At 48.1% G+C, this 17,709-nt stretch overlaps 3 non-coding genes across 3 annotated transcripts; all 3 read left to right on the top strand.

Annotated features, from left to right (window-relative positions):
- The first annotated feature begins 5,112 nt into the window (after positions 1 to 5,112).
- On the top strand, positions 5,113 to 5,329 carry LOC147097468 (small nucleolar RNA U3). The gene has a single exon (XR_015074416.1). It is a non-coding gene; the product is annotated as a small nucleolar RNA U3 (small nucleolar RNA).
- Positions 5,330 to 9,372: 4,043 nt separating this feature from the next.
- Positions 9,373 to 9,589, top strand: LOC147097467 (small nucleolar RNA U3). The gene has a single exon (XR_015074432.1). It is a non-coding gene; the product is annotated as a small nucleolar RNA U3 (small nucleolar RNA).
- A 7,903-nt stretch (positions 9,590 to 17,492) lies between these two features.
- LOC147097466 (small nucleolar RNA U3) lies at positions 17,493 to 17,709 on the top strand. The gene has a single exon (XR_015074423.1). It is a non-coding gene; the product is annotated as a small nucleolar RNA U3 (small nucleolar RNA).

The following is a 17,709-nucleotide window of genomic DNA, read 5'->3' as shown; positions in this document are numbered from 1 at the left end:
TCTGGAGCTGGTGATCTACTGGAACAGACCTGCGCCTGTTATCACGTTACTGAGGGATATGTGCACCCTGGTAGGTGACAGACAGGTGGACCTCAGGGGAAGGTCTTTGATAGGATATCGCACATGTACATATTGGATGTGTTCTCCAAATTGGGGCTCGGAAGAGAATCCACAATTTGATCAAATTGCTCCACTCCTGGGGATCGGGTTTGGAGGGGCTGGGGTGTACACCAGGAACTGGGAGGTCAAATCAACATTGTAAAGAAACAGCTGTCTATGCGGGTGCAGCACATTCTCTGGAAAAGCCTGATGGTCAGTTGTGGTGTGTTCTTGGTGCCTGTGTACGTGGCACAGGTCAGTGGGACACCTTTCCCACTTTTATCTCCCAGTAAGCTTCCAGTCAGAGTTTGGGATGAAGGAGGTTGTAGGGCAGGAGGAGGTTACAGGGAAGGAGGAGGTTACAGATAGGGTAGGCTGCGACCGTGGAGTGATTTAAATAAGGGGATGAGAATTTTAAATTTAAGGCTTTTGTAGATTATGAGCCAACATAGATCAGTGAGGTCAGAGAGGTGCGTGAGTGGAACTTTCTACAGGATAGGATATGGGTAAAGAAAGAGATAGAACGTGCCTTTGTATGGAGAATAGCAGAGGATTGGATTAACTGAAGTTTATGGAGGATGGGAGGCTGGCCTGGAGAGCATTGGAATAGTCAAATCTGGAATTGGTCTCGGCATGGCTGAGGTAGAGGCAGGGGCAATGTTACAGAAGTGGAAGTAGGAGGTCGTTGTGATGGTGAGGATGTGGGAACTGAATTCGGGGATTAACTGGACGTTAAGGTTGCAAATAGTCTGGTTCAGTTTGAGAAGTGGCCGGAAAGGGGTTTCAGATAATTAAGGAACTTGTACGAATATTGAACTTGTAGAAAATCATAGAATGATTAGGCAGAGTCAACATGGTTTTATGAAAGGGAAATCGTGTTTATCAAATTTATTAGAGTATTTTGAGGATGTAATTAGCAGGGTAGCTAAAGGGGAATAGGCAAGGCCCAGCGTGCTGGACACGGGTACGGTAGCGCAGTGGTTATGATACTGGACTTGTATTCCAGAGACCGGGATCTCATGATCTGGCAGATGGGGGAATATATAATGGGAAATAAGGAAATGGCAGATCAACTAAATGCATACTTTGGGTCAGTCTTTACGAAGGAAGACACAAAAAACCTCCCTGGGATATCGGGAAAAATAGGGACATTGGCAAAGGAGGAACTGACGCAAATCAATATCTCTAAGGATATGGTGTTAAGGAAGCTAAAGGGATTGAAGGTGGACAAATCCCCAGGGCCTGATAACATGCATCCTAGGGTACTGAAGGAGGTGGCCCTAGAGATAGCGGATGCACTAAGGATGATTTTTCAGAATTCATTAGACTCGGGAACAGTGCCGATGGATTGGAGGGTAGCTAACGTTACCCCACTATTCAAAAAGGGGGGTAGGGAAAAAGCAGGTAATTACAGACCTGTAAGCCTTACATCAGTTGTGGGCAAAATGCTGGAGTCCATCATTAAGGATGAAATAGCGGAGCACTTAGCAAATGGGGACAGGATAGGACAGAGTCAACATGGATTTACAAAGGGTAAATCGTGCTTGACTAATCTATTGGAATTTTTTGAGGGAGTAACTGGTAGAATAGATGGGGGAGAGCCAGTAGATGTGGTGTACCTGGACTTCCAAAAGGCCTTCGATAAGGTCCCACATAAAAGATTAGCATGGAAAATTGAGGCTCATGGGATAAAGGGGAAAGTTTTGGCGTGGATAGGGAACTGGCTGTCAGATAGAAAACAGAGAGTTGGAATAAACGGCTCATTTTCTGAATGGCAGGCAGTAACAAGTGGGGTACCACAGGGATCTGTCCTGGGCCCCCAGCTGTTCACAATTTACATTAATGACCTGGATCAGGGAGTCGGATGCAGCATTTCCAAATTTGCAGACGACACTAAACTAGGAGGTGGGGTGGGCTCAGAGGAAGAGACCAGGAAGCTCCAGAGCGATTTGGACAGACTGGGCGATTGGGCGGATAAATGGCAGATGCACTATAATGTGGACAAGTGCGAAGTTATCCACCTTGGGTGCAGGAACGGGAGGGCAAATTATTATTTAAATGGCAATAGATTGGGAGAGGGGGAAGTACAGAGAGACCTGGGTGTTCTTGTACACCAGTCACTGAAGGCGAGCATGCAGGTGCAACAGGCGGTCAAGAAGGCAAACGGTATGCTGGCCTTCATAGCAAAAGGGTTAGAATACAGGAACAGGGATACCTTGCTGCAGCTGTACAGGGCACTGGTGAGACCACACCTCGAGTACTGTGTACAGTTTTGGTCGCCTCATCTGAGGAAGGATGTTCTTGCCATGGAGGGGGTGCAGCGGCGATTCACCAGGCTGATACCAGGAATGGCGGGAATGACCTATGAGGAGAGACTATGTAGTTTAGGGATGTACACACTGGAGTTTAGAAGTTTGAGAGGGGACCTCATAGAAGTGTATAAAATTCTGACAGGTCTAGACAGACTGGATGCAGAAGGAATGTTTCCCTTGGCGGGTGAGAACAGAACTAGAGGACATAATTTAAGGATAAGGGCTAAACCATTTAGGACAGAGATGAGGGGGAATTTCTTCACTCAGAGAGTGGTGAACCTATGGAACTCATTGCCACAGAGGGCAGTGTACGCCAGCTCATTAAATATATTTAAGAGGGAATTAGATATATTTCTACGGGCAAAAGGGGTTAAGGGTTACGGAGAGAAGGCGGGGACGGGATACTGAATTAAAGGATCAGCCATGATCTCATTAAATGGCGGAGCAGGCACGAAGGGCCGAATGGCCTACTCCTGCTCCTATCTTCTATGTATCTATGTATCTATGTAAATCACCACCACAGGCAGCTGGGGAATTTAAATTCAATTAATTAAATAAATCTGGAATTAAAAACTAGTGTCAGTAATGGTGTATTATTTTAAACTGAATTAGGACACAAGTTCAAACTATTAAACGGTAATTTTAGGACTGATATCGAGACATTCTCCTTGACACATACAGTGATCAGCACTTGGAATGGACTCTGAACAGAGTGATGGAGGTGATATTACTGGATTCATTTAAGAGACGTGAGTTCAAATCCCACCACGGCAGCTGGGGAATTTTAATTCAGTTAATTAAATAAATCTGGAATAAAAAGCTAGTGTCAGTAATGGTGACCATGTAACTACTGGAATGTCGTAAAAACCCATCTGGTTCACTAATGTCCTTTAGGGAAGGAAATCTGTCGTCCTTACCCGGTCTGGCCTATATGTGACTCCAGACCCACCGCAACGTGGTTGACTCTTAACTGCCCTCTGTGGTTCAAGGCGGCTCACCACCACCTTCTCAAGGGCAATTAGGGATGGGCAATAAATACCAACCTTGCCAGCAACGCCCACATCCCAGGAACGAAGAAAAACCCAACCAACCTTAAAAAAGTGACATGAGGAAATACTTTTTTACATAATGAGTGATTAGGCTTTGGAATGCACTGCCTGATAGGGCGGTGGATACAGATTCAATTGCAGCCTTCAAAAAGGAATTGGATAAATACTTGAAGGAGAAAAAATTGCAGGGATATGGGGAAAGAGCGGGGGGAGTGGGACTGACTGGATTGCTCTTTGAAAGAGCCGGCATAGACTCGATGGGCCGAATGGCCTCCTTCTGTGCTGCACTATTCTATGATTCTATGATTCTGGTTGGTGATGAGGGAATGGAGTTCGTGGTCAGGGCCGAAGATGTCAGATTCAATCTTCCCAAGTTCATCTGGAGGAAGTTAAAGCATCCCCGTCAGATAGAAAAATACTACAGGTGCTGGGAATCCGAAATTACAACAGAAAATGCTGGAAAAACTCAGCAGGCCAGGCAACATCCGTGGAGAGAGAAATAGAGTCAACGTTTCAGATCGAAACCCTTCGTCAGGACTGAAAAAACACAGGAAATGAAACAGATTAAAAGGCCAGTTTGGGGGCCGGGAAATGGTGATGAGAGAACAAAAGAGAAGTGAAGAGACATTAAGAGGTATTCAAAACCAGACGAGATGGTGATAGGACTGGTGGAGAGTGGCTGTGAAACTGAGTCTGATCAAACATGAGAAGGGAAACTGAAAGCAATGAAGATGAACAAGGTTGAAGAGCCAAACGGAGATCCCGTCGAAGAGAAGAGCAGAACTTCTTCAAGGTAGGCATTCCTAGAGGGGGTGTGGCAGTGAGCCTTTTAATCTGTTTCATTTCCTGCTTTTTTCTCAGTCCTGACAAAGGGTTTCGACCTGAAACGTTGACTCTGTTTCTCTCTCCACGGATGTTGCCTGGCCTGCTGAGTTTTTCCAGCATTTTCTGTTGTTATCCGCGTAAGATGTTGCTCTGCTCCTCCGGCTCTATAATTCTTCATTTGCAGTTTCCAAAGCTGATTTTAAATCTTTTTCCCTCTTTATCTAACCCGCTGAACCCATCCGTGCGGTGGAGGGCGAGTTGCTGTTTAAATCTCTCAGAGCGGGGCTTCCACCCACTGAGTGAATCAATGAGCAGGACAGTCGCTCCTCTTTTGTTTAAACCAATAAAACAAAAACATTAAACAAATACACCCAGTCCAATAAACCCCGAAACAAAACTTAACCGCTTAAATTAAAGTTTGGTTGTTTAAACCAACTACGCACTCCAGTCCCCGCGGCGCCCACCGGTCTCGAAAGAGCTCGAGCTCGCCGGCGGACACCGCGTGCTCCATCTCCAGGGCCACCCGGCCGCGAACATGGCCGCGGAAGAGAGGGAGGCAATCCGGCCGGACGACCCCGCAGGACAGTCGCTGGAGACAGGCTGCTAATATATGCAAATCACCTGCCTGCTGGGTAATGGCAGAATGACAGCAACTATATTTCTTTCTCACACAATTATAATTATATTTACAAAGGGTGATTTGTATATTGTATATATAGTGGATTCCGCACTGACCGCTGTGAATGGGCGCGAAGCGGGTGGGAGCTCAGCCTCTGTTAAAGGGGGTATGCTGAGTGTGGAGAGCGGTGTGGCGGCCAATCCTAGGTAAGATTATACTTTTAGGGATCATTTCTATAGTTTTTAACTTGAGAAATGTGTTCTGAAGTGTCTGGTCTCACTAACCACGAGGAGGAGTTAAAGTGTTTCCTCCTGAGCGTGAAGCGAGCTGCGAGTGTTGCTTTGTGCAAGAGCTTGTGGCTATTGATGACCGTTCCCTTCTTTCTGTGTGAGAGTTGTGGAAGGAGGAAACGCATTCTGAGTGGTTAGTTTTTTTCAAACTGAAAAATAAGATCAAGATTTCTGAAAACCAACTCTTGGTTTGCTGTGGCTGTAATTCGAGCTCTATTCCAACAGAGGGCCCTCGTGTAAAGACAGTGTCCGGCTGCATCAAGCTGTGCAAAGGCCTCGGTTCGCAAACACCGGATCTTTAAAGCCTAAAAATAAGACAATTTTTTCTTATTGTCTTACTTTCGTTTTTGATTTTTGCCCACCTGACATTGTCATCTGCCGACCTGAAACGTTAACTCTGATTCTCTCTCCACAGATGCTGCCTGACCTTCTCAGTCTTTCCAGCATTTTCAGTATTTATTGCATAAGATTCCTGTTCTAAAAAGGGTACGCTAAGCTGGACGCACTGCACCTATTTGCCTCAATTTTAAATACTGCTACCTTAGCATCTTCAGTGTAGGCATCGGTCTTATGGGTTTGTCATATTCTGCCTATCAGGAGTGACAGGAGATTGCAGTGGACATCCCATATACTCACCGGCAGTAAAATACTGCAATAAGAGATTAATATGCTTGCTAACTCATACTCGGCATTTATCAAGGCGCGGGCTTCAGTTCATAGGCAACTGCGACTGCTATGGAAGCCACTCTGCTGTTGTGAATACAAGACCTAAATGTTGAGAGAAAGACAAACTACAACAAGTCCGAAATTTATTGCTGTACATCAGCAGCACAAATGGACCTCACAACTGAGAAATTCCTTCCCTCGGGCTTCTTACAATCTATCAATGTCGAAAACCCGTGATTGGCAGCAACTAACCAGGACTTCTTGTTCTGCCGAAGGGTCACCGGCCTGAAACGTTAACTCTGTTTCTCTCTCCACAGGTGCTGCCTGACCTGCTGAGTGTTTCCAGCATTTTATGTTTTTATTAAAGATTGCAGCATCCGCAGTATTTTGCTTTTGTATTCATGTCAGTAACGTGATAGTTTGACGTATTCCGCTTCCTGTATCGATTCATTTATCAACTTGCACCTTATTATTCCCCATGTTATTTCAAAGTGCAAAGTGAAAATCTTCCTGAATATCCCCGATCTGACACTTCCTCTCTTCCATCGCTGCCTTAGGTTTTCTCCGTGTTTAACTCATCAGGTACCGTTGTTATTTAAGTGTTATAAGTCAGCCGTGGCTCAGCGGGTAGCACTCTCACCACTGAGACAGAAGGCTGTGGGTCAAAGCCCACTCAGTGAAACTTGAGCACAAAATCCAGGGTCACACTCCAGTGCAGTACTGAGGGAGCGCCGCACTGTCGGAGGGGCAGTACTGAGGGAGCGCCGCACTGTCGGAGGGGCAGTACTGAGGGAGCGCCGCACTGTCGGAGGGGCAGTACTGAGGGAGCGCCGCACTGTCGGAGGGGCAGTACTGAGGGAGCGCCGCACTGTCGGAGGGGCAGTACTGAGGGAGCGCCGCACTGTCGGAGGGGCAGTACTGAGGGAGCGCCGCACTGTCGGAGGGGCAGTACTGAGGGAGCGCTGCACTGTCGGAGGGTGGCCTCTTTCAGATAAGATGTTAAACTGAGGCCCCATCTGCTTTCTTAGGTGGGTGTAGAAGATTCCACTGACACTAATTGAAGAAGAGCAGGGGAGTTCTCCCCGGTGTCTTGGTCCATATTTATCCCTCAACTAGCATCACTAAAATAAGATTATCTGCTCATTATCACATTGTGGGATCTTGCTGTGCACACATTGGCTGACACATTTCCTACATTAAATCAGTAACAAAACTTCAAAACTTCAATTGGCTGTAAAGCACTTTGGGACGTCCTGTGGTTATGAAAGGCGCTATAGAAATGCAAGTCTCTGCTTTTTACATAACAGGGCTGGAAGACCTTTCTATCAGCTTCACTCCAGTGTTGGGTTATACTCGGTTCTGTGGGACCAGATCTGCTGGAAATATGTAATGCTCTGTCTCTCCAAGCATAGAAACATAGAAGATAGGAGCAGGAGTAGGCCATTCGGCCCCTCGAGCCTGTTCCGCCATTTAATGAGATCATGGCTGATCATCCAAATTCAGTACCCTGTCCCTGCCTTCTCCCCATATCCCTTGATCCCTTTAGCCTTCAGAAATATATCCAACTCCTTCTTGAATATATTTAATGAATTGGCCTCAACTGCCCTGTGTGGTAGAGAATTCCACAGGTTCACCACTCTCTGGTTGAAGAAATTCCTCCTCATCTCAGTCCTAAATGGCTTACCCCTTATCCTTAGACTGTGACCTCTGGTTTTGGACTCCCCGACCATCGGGAACATCCTTCCAGCATCTAGTCCTGTTAGAATTTTATAAGTTTTGATGAGATCCCCTCTCATTCTTCTAAACTCTAGTGAATAGAAGCCCAATCGACCCAATCTCTCTTCATACATCATTCCTGCCATCCCAGGTATCAGTCTGGTGAATCTTCGCTGCACTCCCTCCATGGCAAGAACATCCTTCCTCAGATAAGGTGACCAAAACTGCACACAATACTCAAGGTGTGGTCTCACCAAGGCCCTGTACAACTGCAGCAAGACATCCTTGCTCCTGTACTCAAATCCTCTCGCTATGAAGGCCAACATACCATTTGCCTTCTTAACCGCCTGCTGCACCTGCATGCTTACCTTCAGCGACTGGTGCACAAGGACACCCAGGTCTCGTTGCACTTCCCCTTTTCCCAATCTATTGCCGTTCAGATAATAATCTGCCTTCCTGTTTTTGCCACCAAAGTGGATAACCTTGCATTTATCCACATTATACTGCATCTGCCATGCATCTGCCCAATCACCCAACCTGTCCAAATCATAGCGGAGTTTCTCTGCATCCTCCACACAGCACACATGCCCACCCAGCTTTGTGTCGTCTGCAAACTTGGAGATATTACATCTAGTTCCCTCATCTAGATCATTAATATATATTGTGAATAACCGGGTTCCTAGCACCGATCCCTGCGGTACCCCATTAGTCACTGCCTGCCACTCGGAAAAAGACCCGTTTATTCCAACTCTTTGCTTCCTGTCTGCCAACCAGTTTTCTATCCAAGTCAGTACCTTGCCCCCAATCCCATGTGCTTTAACTTTGCATGCTAATCTCTTATGCAGGACCTTATTGAAAGCCTTCAGTGACTCCAGACCCACAGCAACGTGGTTGACTCTTAACTGCCCTCTGTGGTTCGAGAAGGCGGCTCACCACCACCTTCTCAAGGGCAATTAGGGATGGGTAATAAATACCAACCTTGCCAGCAACGCCCACATCCCAGGAACGAAAAAAAACCCAACCAACCTTAAAAAGGTGACATGAGGAAATACTTTTTTACATAATGAGTGATTAGGCTTTGGAATGCACTGCCTGATAGGGCGGTGGATACAGATTCAATTGTAGCCTTCAAAAGGAGAAAAAATTGCAGGGAAATGGGAAAGAACGGGGGAGTGAGACTAACTGGATTGCTCTTCGAAAGAGCCGGCATAGACTCGATGGGCCGAATGGCCGAATGGCCTCCTTCTGTGCTGCACTATTCTATGATTCTATGATTCTGGTTGGTGATGAGGGAATGGAGTTCGTGGTCAGGGCCGAAGATGTCGGATTCAATCTTCCCAAGTTCATCTGGAGGAAGTTAAAGTATCCCCGTCAGATGTTGCTCTGCTCCTCCGGCTCTATAATTCTTAGTTTGCAGTTTCCAAAGCTGATTTTAAATCTTTTTCTCTCTTTATCTAACCCGCTGAACCCATCCGTGCGGGGGAGGGCGAGTTGCTGTTTAAATATCACAGAGCGGGGCTTCCACCCACTGAGTGAATCAATGAGCAGGACAGTCGCTGGAGACAGGCTGCTAATATATGCAAGTCACCTGCCTGCTGGGTAATGGCAGAATGACAGAAACTGTATTTCTTTTTCACACAATTATAATTATATTTACAAAGGGTGACTTGTATATATTGTATATATAGTGGATTCCGCACTGACCGCTGTGAATGGGCGAGAAGCGGGTGGGAGCTCAGCCTCTGTTAAAGGGGGTTTGCTGAGGGTGGGGAGCGGTGTGGCGGCCAATGTTAGGTAAGACTATACTTTTATGGATCATTTCTATAGTTTTTAACTTGAGAAATGTGTTCTGAAGTGTCTGGTCTCACTAACCACGAGGAGGAGTTACAGCGTTTCCTCCTGAGCGTGAAGCGGGTTACGAGTGTTGCTTTGTGCAAGAGCTTGTGGCCATTGATGACCGTTCCCTTCTCTCTGTGTGGGAGTTGTGGAAGGAGGAAACGCATTCTGAGTGGTTAGTTTTTTTAACGCTGAAAAACAAGATCAAATTTCCTTTTCTGAGTTTGTTCTGGTTGCAATTCTAGCTCTACTCCAACAGAGGGCTATTGTGTAAAGACAGTGTGCGGCTGAATCAAGCTGTGCAAAGGCCCTCGGTTCGCAAGCACCGAATGTTCCGAAGTCTCTTTAAAGCCTGAAAATAAGACCATTTTTCATTATTGTCTTACTTTCGTTTTTGATTTTTGCCCACCTGACATTGTCACCTGCCGACCTGAAACGATAACTCTGTTTCTCTCTCCACAGATCTTCTTAGGCAGTCCCTCGAGACCGAGGATGACTTGCTTCCACATTAAAAATTAGTTCTCGGGGGACTGATGAGTCCAATGTGGGACCTACAGTCTCTGTCACAGGTGGGGCAGACGGTGGTTAAAGGGGCGGGTGGGTGAGGTGCTTGGGTTGACGTGCGCTCATTGCGCTGCCTGCGCTTGGCTTCCGCTTGCTCCCGGCAAAGAGAATCAAGGTGTTCGGCGCCTTCCCGGATGCTTCTCCTCCACTTTGTGCGGTCTTGGGCCAGGGATTCCCAGGTGTCGGTGGGGATGTTACACTTTTTCAAGGATGCTTTGAGGGTGTCCTTGAAGCGCCCTGGGGCTCTCTTGCCGTGTCGGAGTTCCGAGTAGAGCACAGATGCTGCCTGACCTTCTCATTCTTTCCAGCATTTTCAGTATTTATTGCATAAGATTTCTGTTCTAAAAAGGGTACGCTAAGCTGGACGCACTACACCTATTTGCCTTGGTTTTAAATACTGCTAACTTAGCATCTTGTAGGCATCGGTCTCATGGTTTGTCATATTTTCCCAACAGGAGTGACAGGAGATTGCAGTGGACATCCCATATACTCACCGGTAGTAAAATACTGCAAAAAGAGATTAATGTGCTTGCTAACTCATACTCGGCATTTATCAAGGCGCGGGCTTCAGTTCATAGGCAACTGCGACTGCTATGGAAGCCACTCTGCTGTTGTGAGTACAAGACCTAAATGTTGAGAGAAAGACAAACTACAACAAGTCCGAAATTTATTGCTGTACATCAGCAGCACAAATGGACCTCACAACCGAGAAATTCCTTCCCTCAGGCTTCTTACAATCTATCAATGTCGAAAACCCGTGATTGGCAGCAACTAACCAGGTGTAGTGGCGCTTCTTAGTTTCCAAACAGGCAGCCACTGAGCTGTGGGGCTGTTAACAACGAGTAGACGCGTGTCGAAATAAAACATTCCCAAACGTAGCTTTGTCTTTTAAACTGTTTACTATAACACTTCACAAACGGAATTACAAAGCAAACACGTATAAACGAACACGGTCAAAAACTGTATTGCTCCAAACCTCACAACTTCTGCCTCCTTCAGCCACGTGGAGTTTAAACTGTAAAATGGCTGCATACCATGTGTGGCTTAGGGACTGTACCATTGTGGCAAGAATGAAGGGGGTGTCTCGGACTATACTACTGGAGCAAGAAAATAGGGGGTTTCTTAATACAATAAGTCAATCAGGTAAATTAACTGTATTATGCTATTTAACCAATATTTTAAAGTATTTTCTTAAGCTTTTATGGCTCTTACACCAGGACTTCTTATTCTGCCGAAGGGTCACCGACCTGAAACGTTAACTCTGTTTCTCTCTCCACAGATGCTGCCTGACCTGCTGAGTGTTTCCAGCACTTTTTGTTTTTATTTAAGATTGCAGCATCCGCAGTATTTTGCTTTTGTATTCATGTCAGTAACGTGATAGTTTCTCATATTCTGCTTCCTGTATCGATTCACTGATCAACTTGCACCATTATTATTCCCCATGTTATTTCGAAGTGCAAAGTGAAAATCTTTCTCAATATCCCCCGATCTGACACTTCCTCTCTTCCATCACTGCCTCAGGTTTTCTCTGTGTTTAACTCATCAGGTACCGTTGCTATTTATAAGTGTTATAAGTCAGCCATGGCTCAGCGGGTAGCACTCTCACCACTGAGACAGAAGGCTGTGGGTCAAAGCCCACTCAGTGAAAGTTGAGCATAAAATCCAGGGTCACACTCCAGTGCAGTACTGAGGGAGAGCTGCACTGTCGGAGGGGCAGTACTGAGGGAGCGCCGCACTGTCGGAGGGGCAGTACTGAGGGAGTGTTGCACTGTCGGAGGGGCAGTACTGAGGGAGGGCCGCACTGTCGGAGGGGCAGTACTGAGGGAGCGCTGCACTGTCGGAGGGGCTGTACTGAGGGAGGGCCGCACTGTCGGAGGGGCAGTACTGAGGGAACGCTGCACTGTCGGAGGGGCGGTACTGAGGGAGCGCCGCACTGTCGGAGGGGCAGTACTGAGGGAGCACCGCACTGTCGGAGGGGCAGTACTGAGGGAGCGCTGCACTGTTGGAGGGGCAGAACTGAGGGAGCACTGCACTGTTGGCGGGGCAGTACTGAGTGAGCGCTGCACTGTCGGATGGTGGCCTCTTTCGGATAAGATGTTAAACCGAGGCCCCGTCTGCTTTCTCAGGTGGATGTAGAAGATTCCACTGACACTATTCGAAGAAGAGCAGGGGAGTTCTCCCCGGTGTCCTGGCCGATATTTATCCCTCAACCAACATCACTAAAATAGGATTATCTGGTCATTATCACATCGCTGCTTGTGGGATTTTGCTGTGCGCAAATTATCTGCCACGTTTCCTACATTACAACAGTAACTACACCTCAAAACTTCAATTGGTTGTAAAGCACTTTGGGACAACGTCCTGTGGTTGTGAAAGGCGCTATAGAAATGCAAGTCTCTTTGCTTTTTACCTATCTGAGGGCTGGAAGACCTTTCTATCAGCTTCACTCCAGTATTCGGGTTATACTCGGTTCTGTGGGACCAGATCTGCTGGAAATATGCAGTTCTCTGCCTCTCCAAGCATCAGGGGGAGAGAGACAACAGCAGGAATTGGCAACCTATATGACTGCTTAATGTCAACTAAAAAATCCTAACCAGGTCAAGTGTGGTCTGGAGCTGGTGATCTACTGGAACAGACCTGCGCCTGTTATCACGCTACTGAGGGATATGTGCACCCTGGTAGGTGACAGACAGGTGGAACTCAGGGGAAGGTCTTTGATAGGATATCGCACATTTACATATTGGATGTGTTCTCCAAATTGGGGCTCGGAAGAGAACCCACAATTTGATCAAATTGCTCCACTCCTGGGGATCGGGTTTGGAGGGGCTGGGGTGTACACCAGGAACTGGGAGGTCAAATCAACATTGTAAAGAAACAGCTGTCTATGCGGGTGCAGCACATTCTCTGGAAAAGCCTGATGGTCAGTTGTGGTGTGTTCTTGGTGCCTGTGTACGTGGCACAGGTCAGTGGGACACCTTTCCCACTTTTATCTCCCAGTAAGCTTCCAGTCAGAGTTTGGGATGAAGGAGGTTGTAGGGCAGGAGGAGGTTACAGGGAAGGAGGAGGTTACAGATAGGGTAGGCTGCGACCGTGGAGTGATTTAAATAAGGGGATGAGAATTTTAAATTTAAGGCTTTTGTAGATTATGAGCCAACATAGATCAGTGAGGTCAGAGAGATGCGTGAGTGGAACTTTTTACAGGAAAGGATATGGGTAAAGAAAGAGATAGAACGTGCCTTTGTATGGAGAATAGCAGAGGATTGGATTAACTGAAGTTTATGGAGGATGGGAGGCTGGCCTGGAGAGCATTGGAATAGTCAAATCTGGAATTGGTCTCGGCATAGCTGAGGTAGAGGCAGGGGCAATGTTACAGAAGTGGAAGTAGGAGGTCGTTGTGATGGTGAGGATGTGGGAACTGAATTCGGGGATTAACTGGACGTTAAGGTTGCAAATAGTCTGGTTCAGTTTGAGAAGTGGCCGGAAAGGGGTTTCAGATAATTAAGGAACTTGTACGAATATTGAACTTGTAGAAAATCATAGAATGATTAGGCAGAGTCAACATGGTTTTATGAAAGGGAAATCGTGTTTATCAAATTTATTAGAGTATTTTGAGGATGTAATTAGCAGGGTAGCTAAAGGGGAATAGGCAAGGCCCAGCGTGCTGGACACGGGTACGGTAGCGCAGTGGTTATGATACTGGACTTGTATTCCAGAGACCGGGATCTCATGATCTGGCAGATGGGAGTTCAAATCACCACCACAGGCAGCTGGGGAATTTAAATTCAGTTAATTAAATAAATCTGGAATTAAAAGCTAGTGTCAGTAATGGTGTATTATTTTAAACTGAATTAGGACACAAGTTCAAACTATTAAACGGTAATTTTAGGACTGATATCGAGACATTCTCCTTGACACATACAGTGATCAGCACTTGGAATGGACTCTGAACAGAGTGATGGAGGTGATATTACTGGATTCATTTAAGAGACGTGAGTTCAAATCCCACCACGGCAGCTGGGGAATTTTAATTCAGTTAATTAAATAAATCTGGAATAAAAAGCTAGTGTCAGTAATGGTGACCATGTAACTACTGGAATGTCGTAAAAACCCATCTGGTTCACTAATGGCCTTTAGGAAAGGAAATCTGTCGTCCTTACCCGGTCTGGCCTATATGTGACTCCAGACCCACAGCAACGTGGTTGACTCTTAACTGCCCTCTGTGGTTCAAGGCGGCTCACCACCACCTTCTCAAGGGCAATTAGGGATGGGCAATAAATACCAACCTTGCCAGCAACGCCCACATCCCAGGAACGAAAAAAAACCCAACCAACCATAAAAAAGTGACATGAGGAAATACTTTTTTACATAATGAGTGGTTAGGCTTTGGAATGCACTGCCTGATAGGGCGGTGGATACAGATTCAATTGTAGCCTTCAAAAAGGAATTGGATAAATACTTGAAGGAGAAAAAATTGCAGGGGTATGGGGAAAGAGCGGGGGAGTGGGACTGACTGGATTGCTCTTCGAAAGAGCCGGCATAGACTCAATGGGCCGAATGGCTGAATGGCCTCCTTCTGTGCTGCACTATTCTATGATTCTATGATTCTGGTTGGTGATGAGGGAATGGAGTTCGTGGTCAGGGCCGAAGATGTCGGATTCAATCTTCCGAAGTTCATCTGGAGGAGGTTAAAGCATCCCCGTCAGATAGAAAAATACTACAGATGCTGGAAATCCGAAATTACAACAGAAAATGCTGGAAAAACTCAGCAGGCCAGGCAACATCCGTGGAGAGAGAAATAGAGTCAACGTTTCAGATCGAAACCCTTCGTCAGGACTGAAAAAACACAGGAAATGAAACAGATTAAAAGGCCAGTTTGGGGGCTGGGAAATGGTGATGAGAGAACAAAAGAGAAGTGAAGAGACATTAAGAGGTATTCAAAACCAGACGAGATGGTGATAGGACTAGTAAAGAGTGGCTGTGAAACTGAGTCTGATCAAACACGAGAAGGGAAACTGAAAGCAATGAAGATGAACAAGGTTGAAGAGCCAAACGGAGATCCCGTCGAAGAGAAGAGCAGAACTTCTTCAAGGTAGGCATTCCTAGAGGAGGTGTGGCAGTGAGCCTTTTAATCTGTTTCATTTCCTGTGTTTTTTCAGTCCTGACGAAGGGTTTCGACCTGAAACGCTGACTCTATTTCTCTCTCCATGGATGTTGCCTGGCCTGCTGAGTTTTTCCAGCATTTTCTGTTGTTATCCTCGTAAGATGTTGCTCTGCTCCTCCGGCTCTATAATTCTTAATTTGCCGTTTTCAAAGTTGATTTTAATCTTTTTCTCCCTTTATCTAACCCGCTGAACCCATCCGTGCGGGGGAGGGTGAGTTGCTGTTTAAATCTCACAGAGCGGGGGCTTCCACCCACTGAGTGAATCAATGAGCAGGACAGTCGCTGGAGACAGGCTGCTAATATATGCAAATCACCTGCCTGCTGGGTAATAGCAGAATGACAGAAACTGTATTTATTTTTCACACAATTATAATTATACTAGCTGGAGTGCCCGGCGGTGCCGAGGCTTTTTCGAGGGCATGTTGTTGTTGGAAGAGAGAGAGAGAGAGCGACTGGGGAGGAAGAGAGCGCACGACTGGGGGGGAAGAGAGCGAGCGACTGGGGGGGAAGAGAGCGAGTGACCGGGGGGGAAGAGAGCGCGCGACTGGGGGGGTGAAGAGAATGCGTGACTGGGGGGGAAGAGAGCGTGCAACTGGGGGGGAAGAGAGAGAGCGACTGGAGGGAAGAGAGAGAGCGACTGGGGGGAAGAGAGAGAGCGACTGGGGGAAGAGAGAGAGCGACTGGGGGGGAAGAGAGAGAGCGACTGGGGGGAAGAGATAGAGCGACAGGGGGGGAAGAGTGAGAGCGACTGGGGGGGAAGAGTGAGAGCGACTGGGGGGGAAGAGAGAGAGTGACTGGGGGGAAGAGAGAGAGCGAGAAAGAGGGGGAGAGAGGGAGGGGGAGGGAGGGGGGAGGGAGGGGGAGGGGAAGGAGAGGGGGCGGGGAGGGGGAGGGGGGAGGGTGGAGGGGGAGGGGGGAGGGAGGGGGGAGGGGGAGGGGGGAGGGGGAGGGGGGATGGAGGAGGGGAGGAGGAGGGGAGGGAGGGGGAGGGAGGGGGAGGAGGAGGGGGAGGGAGGGGGAGGGAGGGGGGAGGGAGAGTGGGGTGTGAGGGAGGGAGGGGAGGGAGGGGGGGAGGAGGAGGGGGGAGGGAGGGGGAGGGAGAGGGGGAGGGAGAGTGGGGTGGGAGGGAGGGGGAGGGAGGGAGGGGGAGGGAGAGGGGGAGGGAGAGTGGGGTGGGAGGGAGGGGGAGGGAGAGGGGAAGGGGAGGGGGTGGGAGGGAGGGGGCAGGGGAGGGGGGAGGAGGGGGAGGGAGAGGGGGACGGGGGGGAGGGAGAGGGGGGGGAGTGGGAAGGGGGGCCTGAGACGGCCGATTGCGGCTGGCCGGGCCCGGTTGCCTTGGTAACCCTCCTCCCCTCTCCGCCTCCCGATCTCCGGGCCTGGGCTGAGCGGCCGATTGCGGCTGGCGAGGCCGGTTGCCGGGGTAACCATCTCCGCTCCCCCTCCCCTCCCGAGCCCCGCCCCCCCCCGAATGAACCGCCAGGAGCTTGCAGTGAGCCCAGCCAGCCTTTACCAAGATGGCTGGCCGCTGGTTCGGGGGGGTGAGGGGTGGGAGGAGCTTGCCACAAAACAATTGCCTAGGGTCCAGCATGGCTGGCAACAGATGCCCAGGCTTCGAGGCCTACCTGGAAAAACAGGGAAAGGTAGGAAAATTAATGAGATTAGATAAAAGATTTAGAAAGTAATTAACTTTTTTTTAAAAGAATATGTGTTTTAAAAGCAACTTTTTTTTTAAAGACGCAGAAAGCGGGAAAAAGAAAGGAAAGGTTTGGAATCAAGATGGCGACGACTCACCTCGGTTCAGAACGATAAGGCCCGCCCACACACGCACCGATTGGTCGACCGTCAGGTGACCGAAGCGTAGGATTGGTCAATCGTCCCATCACTCGACCGTAGGAGGGCCCGGCCGCACGCGCCAGCAACCCGGCGTACGATTGGTCGACCTCGAGGTCACTCTGTCGCTAATGAGCGGATAATGAGATGCTAATGAGCGGAATGTTGAACGTTTTTCGGATACCGCGGGCGCGAATTTCGTCCGGCCGAAACGTAAATACGCTTACGACCGTTTTGGAACAGTAAGCTTTCTTTCGACGTAACGCACGCGTAGGTACGCTCTATAACTTTCGAGCGCATAGCCGGACAGACGCACACATGAGGACAGACAGACAGATAGACAGACAGATAGACAGACAGAAGTATCCGTTTATATATATAGATTTACAAAGGGTGATTTGTATATTGTATATATAGTGGATTCCGCACTGACCGCTGTGAATGGGCGCGAAGCGGGTGGGAGCTCAGCCTCTGTTAAAGGGGGTGTGCTGAGTGTGGAGAGCGGTGTGGCGGCCAATGCTAGGTAAGGCTATACTTTTAGGGATCATTTCTATAGTTTTTAACTTGAGAAATGTGTTCTGAAGTGTCTGGTCTCACTAACCACGAGGAGGAGTTAAAGTGTTTCCTCCTGAGCGTGAAGCGGGCTGCGAGTGTTGCTTTGTGCAAGAGCTTGTGGCCATTGATGACCGTTTCCTTCTCTCTGTGTGAGAGTTGTGGAAGGAGGAAACGCATTCTGAGTGGT

Source organism: Somniosus microcephalus, chromosome 32 (genome assembly GCF_052327205.1).
Source record: "Somniosus microcephalus isolate GS21.2 chromosome 32, FLI_Smic_1.0, whole genome shotgun sequence".
In the NCBI taxonomy this organism is placed as follows: domain Eukaryota; kingdom Metazoa; phylum Chordata; class Chondrichthyes; order Squaliformes; family Somniosidae; genus Somniosus; species Somniosus microcephalus.
This window is presented reverse-complemented; position numbering and strand designations above follow the sequence as displayed.